Source organism: Pyrus communis, chromosome 17, assembly GCF_041283825.1.
Source record: "Pyrus communis isolate YQ-2024b chromosome 17, ASM4128382v1, whole genome shotgun sequence".
In the NCBI taxonomy this organism is placed as follows: domain Eukaryota; kingdom Viridiplantae; phylum Streptophyta; class Magnoliopsida; order Rosales; family Rosaceae; genus Pyrus; species Pyrus communis.
Window position 1 is genome coordinate 7,959,684 of NC_142581.1, and position 18,217 is coordinate 7,977,900.

At 37.7% G+C, this 18,217-nt stretch overlaps 1 long non-coding RNA gene and 1 pseudogene across 2 annotated transcripts; both read right to left on the reverse strand.

Annotated features, from left to right (window-relative positions):
* Window positions 1-8,830: 8,830 nt before the first annotated feature.
* On the reverse strand, window positions 8,831-9,853 carry LOC148689360 (uncharacterized). The gene is made up of 2 exons (XR_015958186.1): window positions 9,735-9,853; window positions 8,831-9,649 (listed from the first exon to the last, which is right to left on the reverse strand). It is a non-coding gene; the product is annotated as an uncharacterized LOC148689360 (long non-coding RNA).
* Window positions 9,854-11,241: 1,388 nt separating this feature from the next.
* On the reverse strand, window positions 11,242-15,849 carry LOC137749254 (phytochrome C-like; annotated as a pseudogene). The gene is made up of 4 exons (XR_015958169.1): window positions 13,506-15,849; window positions 12,051-12,879; window positions 11,579-11,836; window positions 11,242-11,481 (listed from the first exon to the last, which is right to left on the reverse strand). The product of XR_015958169.1 is annotated as a phytochrome C-like (transcript).
* Between the last annotated feature and the right edge of the window lie 2,368 nt (window positions 15,850-18,217).

Below are 18,217 nucleotides of genomic sequence, written 5' to 3' on the forward strand. Positions count from 1 at the left end.
ATAAATCCTCCGATTGGGAGATGAATAGATCAAGAAATTAACTCTATTTTGGCATGAACTGATATTTTTTTCTAGATATGACCATCCGTTTAATTTTGTTTGACATATCATAGCTTTTTGCAATCTTATGTATGTCTGTCTTAACTTGATATACATTGTCAATTTATTTCTGCAATAACTATAAGCTTTTGAGGCTTAATAATTCTCTAACAAACTTCATTCCGTAAAATAAAATCAAATTGTGTGAAGCAACTCAAATTGTGTGAAGCAAATCAAGTCCACATTAAAAAAATGGTTGGAGATTGGAGAAAGACTTGAAAAAAGTATTCATAATCATATCCCACTACACATTCTAAGTTGCAAGTTGCAACAAATAACAAACTGTCACGAATCCAGAAAAAATCCTTCATTTAGATAGAAGAAAAGGTATAAAGTTGCATTCAGAAAAGAACAAATATAACAAAAGTATCCTCGATTTCACCTTTTTTCCATTGTTTTTATTTTTTTTATTTTTTTTTTTATTTTTTTATTTTATTTTTTTAAAGGATATGTTTGATTCTTGTTCTTGCTTTATGTTTGTCCAATGTTTATCCAGCTTTGAAGAAGATACCAAGCAATTGCTCACTTGACTCTTTTGGTTTCCAGGTCTTTCAGAAGCAGACAATTACTCTCTAGCAAACAGTCCAAGTCAAGCAAGAGTTCAAATTAGTCTGATCATACCTTATATAAGAGACATCCCACCAGTCAATAATGTGTGCATATATAGGAAATTGATATATGTGCCGCTTCATCAAGTTACTAGGAAGCACTCTTTCTCGTTATGTTGTCAGATTATGAATAGTTTATTATTTGGATCAAATAGTATGGTCTAAAATATGTTTTTTGTTAGACTACTAGAAATGTTTATATTACCCGACTATGATTTTCATAAATTCATTACAATGTTTCTTGCCAATATACACGTTTTAGATATATGTCTGACAATAAAACACTATTATATAAATCTATATTCTAAATTTAAGATTTAAATATATGTTCGACAACGTATGTAAGTAAAACGCTATTTTATAACTATATTCCAAATTAAGATTTAAATATATGTCCAATAATACAACACTATTTTTTTCAACAATCGATATTATCTACACTAGGGGGAGGAGGTGAGCTTAGCCTCATAATGGGCTGGCAATAATATGGTCTAAATTTGCCTTTGGCGAGAGTCAAACCTAAGACTTCTCACTAACAAGTGAAGAAGAATACCATTAAATCGTAGTGCTAATCCAAATTCTAATTTAAATGGAGAATTAATCATGTTTTGCGCCTTCCATCGAACCTCGTTGCTACAATCTTTATAAACTTTAGTTGCATGTGTACATGATGAGCTGTCCAATTATGTCCATGCTTGGAACAAGGTGTGCATATTTTCTATGCTTTTTTGTGTTGATTTAGCATGCACCGAGTGACCATCCGACAACGGTTAGAGATCTTGACATCGTAACGAGCTTAATTAAGTGCATATATAATGGGATGCACAACATTCTCATAAGGTGAGCATGTAAGTCACGAGAAAGGGAGACAAACTGCACCACCAACTAACTCTGCATCACCATTTACCAATATTTTATCTATTTCATCAAAATCGTTTTTATTCATCTGACTTTCTCGTTGCCTAATGTTACCGTCACATACAATATATAATGAGGTAGCATATAAGTCACAAGAAAAAGAGACAAATTGCACCACCAACTAACTATGCATCACCATTTACCAATATTTTATCTATTTTATCAAAATCACTTTATTCTCTTCTAATTCTCATGTCACCTGATGTTACTGTCACACACAATATATACATAATATATAATGAGGTTTAATTTTTATGTCACTGGATGTTATCATCACACATAATATATAATAAAATTTGATTATCATGTCACCTGATACTACTATCATACACAATATACAATTTCATTACTACTCACGTTTCACTTTAAAAAAAATTGGGGAAAAAGAAAACAATGATGGGAATAAAAAAAGATGGAAAAATGGGGAGAGATCATCATAAGTAATTTTGTTTGACGTATTATAGCTTTTTGCAATTTTATGTATGTTTGTCTCTTCTCGTGACAAACAGTTTTAACTTGATATACATTGTTAACTTATTTATGTAACAACTGTAAGCTTTTGAGGCTTAATAATTCTCTAACAAACTTCACCTCTAATAATAAAATGGCTGATAAGAGGAGAATGCTTGAATGAAATAATTGTGTATTGAATTGATACGGGAAGGAGAAAATATATACAATTGATATGCACAATCAGCTCCTTATAAATTGGAGTTGACTTCCTAACTAGGCAAATACATGAAAACTAAGTATACAAATAATTAGGGATTTGTTCCCATTGAAATCTGATTGATTTGTCAACACTCCCCCTCAAGTTGGTGCATGTATGTCACTCATGCCTAACTTGTCTAAGAAACTTGAAAACTTATGACTTGAAACAGCTTTCGTGAGAATATCTGCCAATTGATCCTCCATTCTTATTGATGGTACTTCAATTATTTTTCCTTCCAATTTTTCCTTGATAAAGAATCTGTCAACTTTAACATGTTTCGTTCGATCATGTTATACTGGATTATGTGCAATGTCACGGGCAGCTTTATTGTCACAAAATAATTTCATAGGCTGATCAATTTTTATACCCAAATCCTGTAATAGAAGTTTAAGCCACAAAACTTCACAAATCCCAAGTGCCATTTCTCTGTATTCGGCTTCTGCACTGGAACAAGCAACCATATTCTATTTCTTACTCCTCCATGTAACCAAGTTACCCCCAACAAATGTAAAGTAACCTGATGTTGAGCGCCTACCATCAACTGAACCTGCCCAATCTGCATCAGTATAACCTTCAACTCCAAGATGATTATTTCTTTTAAACAAAATCCCTTTTCCTGGACTTCCATTCAAATATCGCAAAATCCTCATCACTGCATTCATATGTTGTTCTCCAGGATCATGCATGTATTGACTCACTAAACTCAAGGCATAAGCTTCTTGTGTGTGCTAAGTACATTAACCGACCTACTAACCTCTGGTATCTCCCTTTGTCAACTGGTACTTGATTAGGATTAACACAAAGCTTTAATCATTCCTCTAATGGTGTAGATACTGGCTGATAAGCAGACATGCCAGTTTCATGTAACAAATCAATAATGTACTTTCTCTATGACAAGAAAATTCCCGAATTGCTTCTCGATACCTCAATCCCTAGAAAATATTTCAGGGATCCAAGGTTTTTCATCTCAAATTCAGCAGACAAGTATTTTTGTAAGGCCGCACGTTCTTCCAGATCATTTCCTATTACCACCATATCATCTATATACACAATAAGTGCGGTAAGCTTCCCATTTCGTCTTTTCAAGAACAAAGTATGATCAGAATTACTTTGTTTGTAACCAAATGCTCTCATTGCTTTTGTGAATCTTCCAAATCATGCTCGAGGGGACTGGTTCAAACCATACAAGAATTTCTTCAACCTGCACACCTTTCTTTTGTATTCATCTGGGGTATTACACCCTGGTAGAAGATCCATATAAATCTCTTCTGTCAAATCTCCATGCAAGAAGGCATTCTTCACATCGAATTGTTGTAAGGGCCAATTAAGATTTGCAGCCAAGGGCAACAAAACACGAATTGTGTTAATCTTGGCCACAGGTGCAAATGTATCTGTGTAGTCGATTCCATATTTTTAAGGGTATCCTTTTGCTACTAGTCTTGCTTTGAAGCGATCCACCGTCCCATCAGCTTTGTACTTCACAATATAAACCCATTTGCATCCCACATGTTTCTTACCAGTTGGCAAGTCTATGATCTCCCAAGTAGCATTCTTCTTCAAAGACTTCGGAATTTCATTTTGAACTCCTTATCTCGAAGCCGTGGGCGTTCCACCTGTTTGCATTCGTTGATGCCTGCGTCTTCGACCTTTCTTTGCAAAAAGGGAAGGGAGCCTTTCTGTAACGGCGACAGAGGGTGTTGCCGGAAGTTGTTTTGAAAAACAACATAAATACAACTTCTTCTACGATATTTCGGGCGAGCATAAGCCATTGGGTCAGTACCATTTCTTTTCTCTGTCCCGCTATACAGGGCTTGATGTACAGTTTCCTCTTTTTCTTGCATTTTTGTTGATTTGTCTATTGTCACTTTCTGGTGCTGTGACTTCTGTAAGCCCTCATTCACTTCAGATGAAGCGGCTAAAGCGCGAGTCTCCTTGCTGTCTAATCTTTTCTACAATCCTTTCTTTCTTCTGGGCATTCAACTCTTCGTTCATTGCTGCTTGCCAACGTGGATCAGCTAAAGCCTCCTGCACACTGTTATGAATAGATAAAGTAGATAATTGATACACAAATGACTTATTTGAATCTGACAGGTAACTAATAGACACATAATTACTTAACAGGTATAACAAATTAGACTTAGGGTTGGGTTTATTCACAGGATACCTAGTTTTGCACTTAGGATCAGCTTCGTAAGTGGGTTTAGGAATACCTCGGTTAACATGGTTAGGGAGACGAGATGGTGGTGGTGGTGGTGCATTCGGAATCGAAGGCGATTGATTATGGTTACTGGGGCTCAAAGATGGCGAGGGCAACTGTGAGGGCGACGAAGAAGCTAGTGGTGCGAAAGTTGGCAGTGAGCTATCTGGTGACGTAGGCTCGTCTCTTTCAAGGTTTTCAACGTTATTTTCATGTGAATGATCACCACTTGTCTCCAAGACATTACCACTTAATTCCAAGTCATTCACAATGTTATTTTCTTGTGAATGGTCACCACTTGTTTCCGAAACATCACCACTTGAATCCAAATCATTCACAACAACCGTATCCGGAATACTATAATCAAGAGTTTGAACTTCTGTCTGATTCTCCCCATGTAGTGAAGACTTGAGATTGGCAAAGTACATATCGTTCTCATGAAATGCAACATCCATAGTGACGAATAACTTTTTTGTCGGAGGGTGATAACATCGGTATCCTTTTTGATTGGAGGCATACCCCACAAACACACACCGCAAGGCTCGAGGTTCAAGCTTGCTCATCTGCTGCGTATGAAGATGAACAAATGCCACACAACCAAACATGTGAGGTGGGAGATTGAGGACTGTAGGAGCATCGACATGTGAGGAGAGAGCCTAAAATGGTGTCTGAAAATTAACCGATCGAGAGGGAACACGATTAATGAGATATGCAGCAGAAGTGAGAGCTTCACCCCAGTAGGACAACGGAAGACAAGCCTCAAGCAAGGAAGCACGAACAACTTCTAAAAGCTGACGATTCTTACGTTTTGCAACTCCATTTTGTTGGGGAGTGTTTGGACATGTAATTTGATGAACAATACCATGATGATCAAGAAAGGCACGAAGCTCATTGTTCACGTACTCGCCACCATTATCACTCCTAAGAACCTGTATTTGTGACTTATATTGTACTTGCACAATTTTGTGAAATCGCTGAAACAAAGAAGTAACTTCACTTTTGGACTTCATCAAACAAACCCACGTCATACGTGTGCAATCATCAATAAAAGTAACGAACCAATGAGCCCACCAAATGTAGCAGTTTTAGATGGTCCCTAAACATCAGAATGGATTATCATAAAAGGAATAGAACTTTTAGTCATACTGGATGGAAATGAAGTTCGATGACTTTTAGCCAATTCACAAACACCACATTTAAAGCTAGAAACATTATGCTTAACGAATAGGCTAGGAAACAACCTCTGTAAATAACTGATCGTCTTACGAGTCCGAATATCCTTAAAAACACAAAAAAAAGGCCAAAAAATCACACAGCAATGTAGGGTGACATTTATTTGAGCAACTGATAATAAATTATAGTCAAGAGAAGGAACAACAAGTATGGAATCAAGATTAAGGGTATCAGAAAGGGAGACAGTGCCTTCCCCAATAATGGGAACAACATTACCATTGGCAACACTCATAACGGTTTTGGTGGATGGTTTTAGGATTTGTACCTGTCTAGATTCACAAGTCATATGTTCAGTAGCACCGGAATCAATTTTTCATGTATTATTTGTAACAGATGCAGAAACTTTCAAAGCCTTACCATCGTTGTCTATATGTTCAGAAGCTACCTCAACTTTAGCAATTAGTGCACGAGTTTGGGCCGCCATTGTTCTGGATGAGGAATGTGTATAAGTGATTGGTAACGTCCAAAGGTCCAACCAAAGGTCCTGTCAAAACAATGACAAAAAAAAAACAAATTTCTTTTTTTCTTTTTTCCTGATATTCCGTAAAATAAAATCAAATTGTGTGAAGCAAATCAAGTCCACATTAAAAAAATGGTTGGAGATTGGAAAAAGACATGAAAAAGTATGCATAATCATATCCCACTACATATTCTAAATTGCAAGTTGCAACAAGTAACAAAATGTCACGAATCCTAAAGAAATCCTTCATTTAGATAGAAGAAAAGGTATAAAGTTGCATTCAGAAAAAAACAAATATAACAAAAATATCCTCGGTTTTACCTTTTTTCCATTGTTTTTATTTTTTTATTTTTATGTTTCTTTTATTTTTATTTTTAAGGATATGTTTGATTCTTGTTGTTGCTTTATGTTTGTCCAAGTTTATCCAGCTTTTGAAGAAGATACCAAGCAATTGCTCACTTGACTCTTTCGGCTTCCAGGCCTTTCAGAAGCAGACAATTACTCTCTAGCAAACAGTCCCAAGTCAAGCAAGAGTTCAAATTAGTCTGATCATACCTTATATAAGAGACATCCTACCAGTCAATAATGTGTGCATATATAGGAAATTGATATATGTGCCGCTTCATCAAGCTACTAGGAAGCTCTCTTTCTCGTTACGTTGTCAGGTTATTAATAGTTTATTATTTGGATCAAATAGTATGGCCCAAAATATGTTTTTTGTCAGACTATTAGAAATGTTTATGTTACCCGACTATGATTTTCATAAATTCATTACAATGTTTCTAGCCAAGATACACGGTTTAGATATATGTCTAACAATAAAACACTATTATGTAAATCTATATTCTAAATTTAAGATTTAAATATATGTCCGACAACGCATGTAAATAAAACACTATTTTATAACTATATTTTTTTTTAACAATAAAACACTATTATGTAAATCTATATTCTAAATTTAAGATTTAAATATATGTCCGACAACGCATGTAAATAAAACACTATTTTATAACTATATTTTTTCTAAGATTTAAATATATGTCTGATAGTACAACACTATTTTTTTTTAACAATCGATATTATCTATACTATGAGGAGATGGTGAGCTTAGCCTCGTAATGTGATAGCAATAATATGGTCCAAATTTACTTTTGACGAGAATCAAACTTAAAACCTCTCACTAATAAGTGAAGAGTAATACCACTAAATCGTAGTACTAATTCATATTCCAATTTAAATGGAGAATTAATCATGTTTTGCGCCCTCCATCTAACCTTGCTGCTACAATCTTTATAAACTTTAGTTGCATGTGTACATGATGAGCTATCCAATTATGTCCATGCTTGGAACAAGGTGTGCATATTTTCTATGCCTTTTTGTGTTGATTTAGCATGCACAGAGTGACCATCCGACAAAGGTTAGAGATCTTGACATCATAACGAGCTTAATTAACTACATATATGGGATGCACAACATTCTCATAAGGTGAGCATGTAAGTCACGAGAAAGGGAGACAAACTGCACCACCAACTAACCATGCATCACCATTTATCAATAGTTTATCTATTTCATCAAAATCATCTTATTCTCATCTGACTCTCTTGTTGTCTAATGTTACCGTCACATACGATATATAATGAGGTAGCATATAAGTCACGAGAAAGAGAGACAAACTGCACCACCAACTAACTATGCGTCACCATTTACCAATATTTTATCTATTTTATCAAAATCACTTTATTCTCATCTAATTCTTATGTCACCTGATGTTACCGTCACACACAATATATAATGAGGTTTAATTCTTATGTCACCTGATGTTATCATCACACACAATATATAATAAAATTTGATTCTCATGTCACCTGATATTACTATCATACACAATATACAATTTCATTACGACTCACGTTTCACTTAAAAAAAAAAATTAAGGAAAAAGAAAACAATGATGGGAATAAAAAAAGGATGAATAAAGCGGAGAGAGCATCATGAGAGTGAAGTTGACTTGGCAGTTGGCACTTAACTTGGTTTCCTTGGAGGCAAGCACTCACAAAAATTGCAATTAAACACAACGGTGGAGAGGGTGACATTAAACACGACAACCCCAATCAGACGTTTTCTTGTGTGGCTTGATAAAAAATAAAGTCATAGACACATGATCATTAGTTTAGTACTATAATGTCTTCATTCGGCTCGAGGATGTCTCGTATTCAAATCATTCTACAATAATAAGTGACGAGAAATTCTTTGTTCACATGCCTTGGTCAGTGTGTGTTTCAAACTATGATGTAACCAGCTAAATTTTGAGCTATAATTGAAGAGTATTTACAAAGAAGCAGCCTTTTCTACAATCATCTAATAACTCTTTTACCACGACGTTTGTTCTTCATACTCATTAACATTATACTATTGAAAAATGTGTTGATAGCATGTCGATATGTTTTGTTAGTAATAAATGACATATCACCAGTCCATTCTTTAATGAAGAACTGACGTCATTTCATAGTCGAACTTAATCATTACAGCAATACATGATAAAAAAAATAGACAGAAACTGCATCTAAGCAGGACAGCTTAGCAACATCAAGATTGTGAGGAAATTAGAAATGTCGCATCTGCATATGCAGTGATTGTGAATGCAGAACACCTCATTTCATGCAGAAATTATTAGAAATGTGTTGACAGCATGTCGGTATGTTTTGTATTCATGTTTCTTAATTTTGTTTACAAATGTTCGAGTGACCTTATTAACGTTAATGATTACAATTTGATGCCTTCCATACCACCTCACTTTATACAGAGATTTTGAGTCTTATGAACAAAGGCGACTAAGATTCACTGATGTTAGTAGCTGCAGAAATTGCAGCATTTTCGTCAATCACTGGCATATTCCTACCATGCTCGAGAAGACTCGTAAGTTGGCTATGAGCCTATGAACATAATTAAATCTTTGGAGATTAATGACTCTGTCAATAGGGTATCAGCAAGCCCGTGAAAGGCCTGAGCACACTCATCGCTGCTGATTTGAGCATAACCAATGAACTTTCTAGCCGCCAACGGAGCAGAAAATATTTTTCAGGGAGTTGAAAGTAGTTCTTCGGTACTAGTACGCGAAGGGATTGCCTGCATAAAATCCCCCAAATGCTCAAATTCCTTACAGGAACAGTGAATATGCTCATCATCCGGTATCCAAATGACAAGACACTCTCCATCCATCTCTTGTAGTGTCGCACAAGGTAGGATCCATTCGCCCAATCTGTTGTTGGGTATTGCACACTGTACAATTTCGTGTTGCAAGACATTGAAAGCATAAGGTTACGAATATTCCGTGCATGTTCTTCAAGAGGCATGCCCGTCTTGATATGCATATATTCAATCCCTTCTATGGTCTGATTCTCAAAGTTGGCAGCAATACCAGCCTTCAAGATCCCAAAACAGAACTTAATGATGCAGTTATCGAAACCTGAAGAATATACATGCACAGAAAGATTGAACAAACCTTACCTGCTCAAAGAGCACTTGCAGACACGTCTGTCCATTCAAAAGATTGAATAAACATTACCTCGATGGCATTGTGTTTTAAAACTACAACATGAATCTGCCGGCCTAGCTCGGAAGTGAGAGCGATGAAACTGCTGAAAGAATGCTCACAAGCTTTACTCTATTCAGTTCCAGTCCAGATTGCATCATGTCCAAGAAATATTGTATAGCTCCAGTGTCGGAATATAACGCAAGAAGAGCATTTGACACTGTAACATTCATATCAAGTCCCAATTTAAGTGCTTCACAATGTATCTGCTTTCCGAGCATGATCCAGGCCTGGGCGACACAAATTTAAAAATTTAAACGCATCAAGTAGTCAAAAATAGGGTGGTAAGGAGAAATACACCCTACCACTAGTATTTTATATACTCACTTTCTGATTTGACCCAATTAAAAAATGTCACATGTTTCTTGTTTTTTAAAGCACAAGAAAAATTAGTGACATGTCCATTATTTTAAAACAATACAACATGTGCTAAAATTAAAAGGTGAGCACTCACTAGTGAGTACCTAAGTATTATCCTTTCTTATTATTATATTGCCACAATGTGTTAAAATTAAAAGGTGAACACTCACTAGTAAGTACCTACGTATTATCCTTCTTATTATTAGATCACTACACCATGTGACAAATAACTCGTTTCATATAAGTTGCTCTCTCTTCCCCCCCCCTCCCCCCCCCCCCCCCCCCCCCCCCCCCCCCCCCCCCCACACACCACAAACATTGGATCTAACGAGTTATAATGATGGTATTTCCAGGTTTTCATATATAATACATTGATGCACAGTAAAAATCACAATAAAGTGACTGATTGTTTAGATTTTTCATGAGCTTCTTCGTCCACATGTTAATGCCGGTCGAAGATATGAACATTGTGTGGGAGAAGTTCTTGTCTTGGTGCAAGTATGTCAACGGGGGGTCCAACTTTCAGGCCACAACATAAAACTTGGTTGAATTTGAACTATGTAGACCATATTTGCATGGTTCAATTTCATCAAGCGCACAAGAATCTCTCTTTTACGAAAGGGTTGGCATAGACACCTTAAATTAACTTAAGTTCCAAGCATCAAACTGCCTTCACCTCACCAATTCAAACATCCCAGACTACCCCTCCAAATCTTGACTTGATGTTGTGTGCAGGCTAGAGAGAGAGGGAACACGAAAACCTTTAATAAAGAATGACGATGATGCAAGTGCGACGACCAAAGAGATTGATCCTGGTAAGTCTTCCGGTGAATTTGATCCGTATTTGCTTCAAAAATCTTGGTGTCTACCTTGAAGCGAACGTTATTACTCACTCTAAAATCTCTAATTAATATTGCAGCTTACCGAGCTTGCCAGTGAAAAAATTAGTATCCTCCAGCCTCTGAACAATTGTTGGTCTGACACTGATTGATACAGGCTTTTAATTATGGACATGCCACTCCCGTTTAAGCGTCAGCCAACGGCAGGGGGAGTGTTGCCTCTCTGTGTGTAATATACATAGACCAGAAGGTTCATCTGCCGATCAGGTGAACCATTGGAAATTCCATGAGTATTATAAAGGATGCCTTCTCTGCTTCTCTCTGATACCGTACAGTGCCGTTCATGATGTTCACCAAATTTTGGTTCATTTGTAGGCCTAGCCCTTCCTTTGAGACGCGATGGCTACTGTGAAACTTCTCTTGAATTAGCCTGTCTAGAATTCCGGGTGCTGGGTGAGTGATACTGCAATTTTAACCGCACAACTGAAGTTAGCATTCTTAATTTAGGCTGTCAGATGGCAGGTTCCATAACTGTTTGAGTAATATGAAGTGAGAATTACCGAAACTCAAGATGAACAATGTACATTTTCATGCCTATACGTTCCTTCTTTGGAGTCACTCTGAACACAATGGACGATCCTTCGGATGCAGGGGTGAAAAGGAGTGCGTTCGTCAAGAAATCGGACAAGACTACTTGTAGCCTCAAATTGTCCCCGTACAAGAGCATGGATGACACCTCACTCAAAATCATAACTTGATTTATGACAACCTCCACAGTTTCCCCGAGGTTAAACTCACTAGAATTTATTTCCATGTAGCTACAAGTAGGATTGAAATTAGTGCAAATGACAAGGGATTATAGTTCCTCATGAATCAGGATCAATGCTGAAAACAAGTTTATGAAGTTTCTTTTATTGACATTTCAAAACATAAAAATGGGCACTACAAATCTGATATTGAAAGAACAAAACTGATAGGGTGCACAATTTCGCAAAACAGTCTTCGATTTGAAAGAGGAAAAAAACAACATACCATTCCTCAATACCTTCGAGATCAGTGTCATCAACAATCTTGGCCAATTGGTCCTGACACAATCTTCTCTTCTTAAGTAACTGCTTCTGCTCCTCCTTTAAGTCAGAAGTCCCCATCAGATTATGCATAAGCATAATCCCACTTAGAGGCCTTTTGATTTCTTGACGAACGTACGCCAGTTTCTTAATACTATCAGCTGCAACCTGCTTTGATGCTCTCTGCATCTGCATAGCATACATAAGTTCTGGACTAGTCACATGTAAAAAGCACAAAACCCCAGTTATCCTTCCCACTGCATCAATTCGTTTGTTGGCAGAAAGTAATGCTTCGACATAATTATCCTGCTGATCCAACAAGCAATTTACAAACTTCCTCGCCTGTTATTACCCCATTTAGTAGAATATTAAGCTTGGTTAATGTATCATGACCTTTAACACGACAACCAAAATTTTTCACAGTGATAACTTCCCCAATGATCATCTGATCAACTGCTTCTTCCCTTCTCAAACCGGACAATTTTTGGATAGCATCATTCCACTCCAAGCAACGAAACTTCTCATCAGTCATAAATATAGGAGGAATCAGTGCAGATGGGCTCCTCCGAACAATTCCAACATAATCACTAGCAAACGGGTATATTTGTCCATACCCAATTTTTCCATGGTAAGATCTTCGCTTACAAAGCAAACCCCAACTACATCTTCCTTGATTTCTTGGCTACAACACGAATCAACCACCAAGGTTACAAAACTGTTATTTTCTTGCTGACCAAATGTTTTCAGTTTGATTTCAATATTTTTCTTCTCTACACCCGCCATTTTACAATCACATCAGTGAAATTGCAGAATAAGGAGAAGGAACCCAAGAAATGTATAAGGGAACACGTATATAAGGTAAACGAAAAGCACACTACTGAATTATTAGAACTTCATACACATTTGTTATGAGAAAAAATGATAACCAGATTACTGGTTGCAAAGGGAATTCATGTAAAGAGCGGTGTGGGTCAGGAAGCAACCCACACACCAAACACAATCAAAGCTTGGGCAACAAGGGAATCATTCGCTTCGACTTTTGTGAAAATTAATTTAGTCAGAAGCTTGAAGGAGTATAAAAGGCAGACATCCCAGAAAAAAAGTGCTCTTAACAATTAGAAAACCAAACCGCAATTTATACAACCATTCACCGTTATCCATCTGACAATATGTTTATTTATCACCAAAGACAGTACAAATGACCAAAGACTCTTCTTTCTTTCTTTTGAAAGGGCCCAAAGACTATTCTGATTCTGAGCATGTCTGAATCAGCTATTCTGGTCTACTTATCATCCAGAAAAATATAATCGCAAATCAGTCAAGTGTCAATTTTTTCTTTAGAACCAAAATTTGCCTAGAATGGAGTGACATGGATGATGGATTTAACATTCTAGAGTCAAAGGATGAATAGTAGTGTTACCTTGCAATGCAAATGAGAGCATGTCCTTCACCACTCAATACAATCATCGCCAACAATATCAACTAATGGCATACCAATAGCTTGCTCAACAGCTAATCCTGTTTGTTCAGATGCTTTCGTATTCCACCCATTTATAGTACCAGAGACATCAACAGGAAAAATGGGAACTACAGCTGTCTAAATAAGTCGAACCAATTCATTTGTGACAATGCGCAGTTCATCCACTCTCTGTATCCTATCATCAACTGATGGAGCCTTCACAATCACTTTGGAATCATCCACAGGCTCGTCTGGTAATGATCCTCTCAGTATCAGCTGTAAAGAATGGATGACATTCATTTCAATATCTTCCCAAGGTACGGTTCACCACTTAACCACCTCCAGAAAAGCATTGAGTGATGACCTTGGATGCATTTTTCTTCCATCATCCTTGTCATCAGGATCATGTTTTAATCCACCCCATTTGATTTCCTTTGCAGTGTGGGACCGAAACCAAAACAGAAAATCCTTTGAGGTAATCTTAATGGCAGCCATTCCCCAAACTTCATCGCCAAGAGCTGAAGCACCTAGATAACCATCACACAAGCCATCACACAAGGCTATCAGTACTTAAGCCTGTGCTCCAATTATGGTACTTGAGAAACCATCCAGCAATATGCTCAATTTGTGCCTCTGTCAGGGTAAACCCAAGTAACCATAATTTCTTCCTGTAATACAATGCAGCTCCATCACACTTAACATGATCCATCGCATTAGGCGATTGGGTAACAATCCCTACAGGGGGATCCCTCATGAGCATGTCACAAAGCAGAGTCTGTTTTTAATATATGTTTCTCCCTCGACTGAGCAGCCAGCTCCACTTCTTTGCTGATCTGTACACCAAAAACTTGTATCAAGAACTCACAGGCATATCTCAAAGGGAATGGAACAAATCTAGAGCTTGTGTGATGGCAAACCACTAAGACCCATAATTTTCTTCCCTTCCGCTGATCACTGTCCATCTCATCAACATTGTCGTTGATTGTAACAGACATCACAAGAGATGCAATGGAACCCATACTTTCCAATTTCCATATACTGTGCATGACAACCATGAGGAGCTCTCAATGTTGATCCACAAAGACTCAATGGTTAAGCCAATTTCTTGTCCTGGATTACTTTAACTGGAGCGGCTAAACAATCACATATCATCCTAACCTTATTCCTCATAAATAAGAATCGGGAAGCCTGTGGTATATCAGTGGCTGGGAAATGTAAACCCAGATAAGGTTCCAGGTTAGGTCTATGGTACTCAGAGATAACTTCCCCGTGTTCACCGCCGTGAAATTTATACACCGTTATGCGATCATAACCCGTCAAATCACTAACTTCCTTAACTATAACATCACATAACAATGATAAATTCCCGCTCGGCAAAGACTGCAATTTTAAGATGGCTTGGGCAGCAAGCTTATAAGATTTCAATGCTCCCGCAGTGACTGAACATCAGATGGACTTACTGGTTCCAAATCTATTACTAAGCCAACATCAACTCAATGCAGAATTGCATAAAAGGGCTTATCAGAGGTTCTAGAATGCACCAATATGGAATTGAGAAGATTTAACTTCCCCAAACTGGGCCACTTTCTGCAACGCAGCAGCACCTGAGGACCGAAAGAGTGTCTGCACATCCGCTCCAAAAGTCAAAGCTTCTTGCTGCTCAATATTTGGAACAGCATGAGGGACCAAGTCCAACATTTCCGGGGCATTTACACTGTAGGCAAGAACAGTGAAGCTTTTCTCATCAACAGCAATCAAGCAACCAAATGGTTGAATAAGGCTTCCTCGCTGCATATTTCGGAGATAAGCAGATACAGTGCTGGAGGGGACATTGTTAGTGGAAGATGAGATATTGCAGTCAACCGAAGCATAGTGATCAAAACACCGTTCAGATACAGTGCTGCTTCTAGAACTATTCATTTTGTTCAAAGACAGCGACGACATCTCTCCAACGTTCTTACCCTCAAAGTGTTCTTTATTCTTTCACCAAGTAGAGCTACGTTCAATTCTCCCCAGCCGCAAAAATCAAGTAATTCGACACCACATAACCAAAATTCAACAACCCCTACATTGAAATAATAAACTATGAGCTCCTAAAAACAATCAAGAAGTTATAGAAAAACTGAAAATAAATCCAAAACCACAGCCAAATTACCTACAATTGGTCATTGGAATCCTCCGGACCCGAAAACCATCACGAAAGTGGGAAAGGAGAGAAACCCACCACCATTTCAATGTCAAAAAAGCAATCCCCTCTCCAATTACCATAACTCCAAGAAAAACTACACAGAAAAGAAGGTCATGTAATTCATGTTGGGGTTTAAAAATGCTTCACTACTTGGAGAGGTTTATCTTACAAAGAAAAATGTAACGCAGCGGAATTGATAGGCAAGAGAAAGAAAGAATTCTCAAAGTATTACACAAGGTTTTTATTCACTCACAAACTTAGTACAAAAGGAAACACTCAAACACTCTTAGAAGCTTTGTTGCTTCTTCTTCTTACTTGACACTCTCACTTCTTGCTACTTGCTCTCTTGGTTGTTCCAAATGGTGTGGATGCCTTCTCCTTTTATAGGCATGGATGGAACCTTGGAGAAGCATGAAAACATCATGCTAAAGATATCTAGATAATTCCACTACCTTCCTAAGCTAGAATTATCTACACTAATCTTGTATGTTGGTGGAATCCTCACCATTCTTCTAGACTCTTCCACCAACTTGAACTTTGCTAGAATTCTCTAGTATGTGCATGGATCTTTCTTTGTGTATGAGCCGGATCAATTATCTTTGGGCCAAGACAAGATTACAATTCAACAATTCAGTCCTCATGATTCCTAGAGCTTCTCCAAGTTGGGTTGCTAGTATACACTTTCACAAAACCTCCATACAAACTAAAAAACCAGAACCCAGATTACTTTTACTGCTTAAAATTGTTCCAGCTTCTTCAGAGAGGTAAAAAGATTGTATCTTTACACTCGCTAGTTGACTTTCCTATCTCCTCCGACAGAGTTCAAATCCCCACACCAAGATAATTTAATACCACACAGTATTCAATAAATAAATTAGAAAACAAAATAACTTATAAAACCAAAACATATATATATATATATATATATATATATATATATATATATATAGATGAAACGCGGTGGGAGAGGAAGGATGGGGTGTCACTGACCACCAAAATTTGCAGGGCATGGATTAGGCAGCCACGTGAAAACCGACCAGGTTCTGCGGCTCCGGACTCACCCATGAGAGAGAGGTTCACAAAGAAAATTAAATAAGAACAGATTTCAGCTTTTTTATTTTTTAAATTCTTCTGGATGAGTTTTTGTTTTTGTTTCATTTTTAGTAGGGTTTGGTGAAGTTTTGTACTGTTCATCATCTTCTTCTTTTAGTTTTATGAGCTGCCAAAAAAAAAAAAAAACTAAAAAATGAAGCAGCCATTGTTTTTTTTTTTTTTTTTGAAGAAACCAGAAACTAGCATTCCAGGGCCAAAAAGCCAGAGAGATACAAGGAAAGCCTAACACGAGGCCAACAACTGAAGCAACACAAGCAAGGCAGCAACGGGGATAAAAGAAAGACACTGGAACCAAGTTCAAGTGTCACCCCATGAACTGCTCATGAAGATAAAGGGGGACACGGCAAGCCATCTCTACTCAGAATATGAACCAACGAAGATGGAAGTCTGAGGACCCAAACACAATTGCTCATCTCCATATTACGTTGCGACACCAAGAAATCCGCCGCTTGGTTGGCTGACCTTGGAATCCAAGACCAGCGACAGTCATGGAAAACTTTCCCAAACTGTTTAATCCGAGATAAAGTGGGAAAAGCCTCCCATCTGCCAACATCCAACGAATGTGATAAAAATGAAATCGTGTCCTGCGAGTCGAATTCAAAAATTACCTGACAAAGCCCCAGCGCAGTAGCAAGTTCACAGCCTCGCAACATAGCCAAAGCCTCTGCTGTAGCGGCATTGGAAGCAAAAATGGCATACCGTGCCGCAGCAACAAAAAGACCTCGGGGTCCACGAACCACAACTCCGACAAAACCAGGCCGAGATGATGAAGACCAGCTGGCATTCACATTAATCTTGAGGAAAGGTGATGTGGGGGGTGACCAACCAACCACTGGGGCTGCCACTCCTGAGAGCGCCTAAATGGAAACAGGCTGAGGAGCATTAACATGCAAAAACACTGAAGCCGAAGTAGAAATGGTGAAAAGGACCTGAGTAGGATTGATGGGAGAGTGATTATATAGAAATTGGCATCTAGCTTTCCAAATATACCAACAAGTAAAAGCAACATGAGAAAGCAAAATGCAGTGCTCCTTCTTCGACCCAAATCGCACCATCGCAATAGTAGAGAACCACTCAAGCCAGGAAGAAATGAGAGTACGATCAATTCTATAGTTAAGAACACCTCCAAACCAAATAGGTTCCACCAAGGACAGAAGAAGAGAATATGGTCCACAGATTCTGGTTGAGAATTACAGATCGGGCATTGTGGTGATGGAGTGCATTTCCTTTTAAATAAATTCTCCATTGTAGCCAGAGCGCAATGAAGCAAGTCGCCACATAAAGTGTCGAAGTTTAGGAGGAGTACGCAATTTCCAAATAATATTCCAAACCTGCCGTCAGGGAAGATGTGAAGAAGAGGGCCGAGAATCAA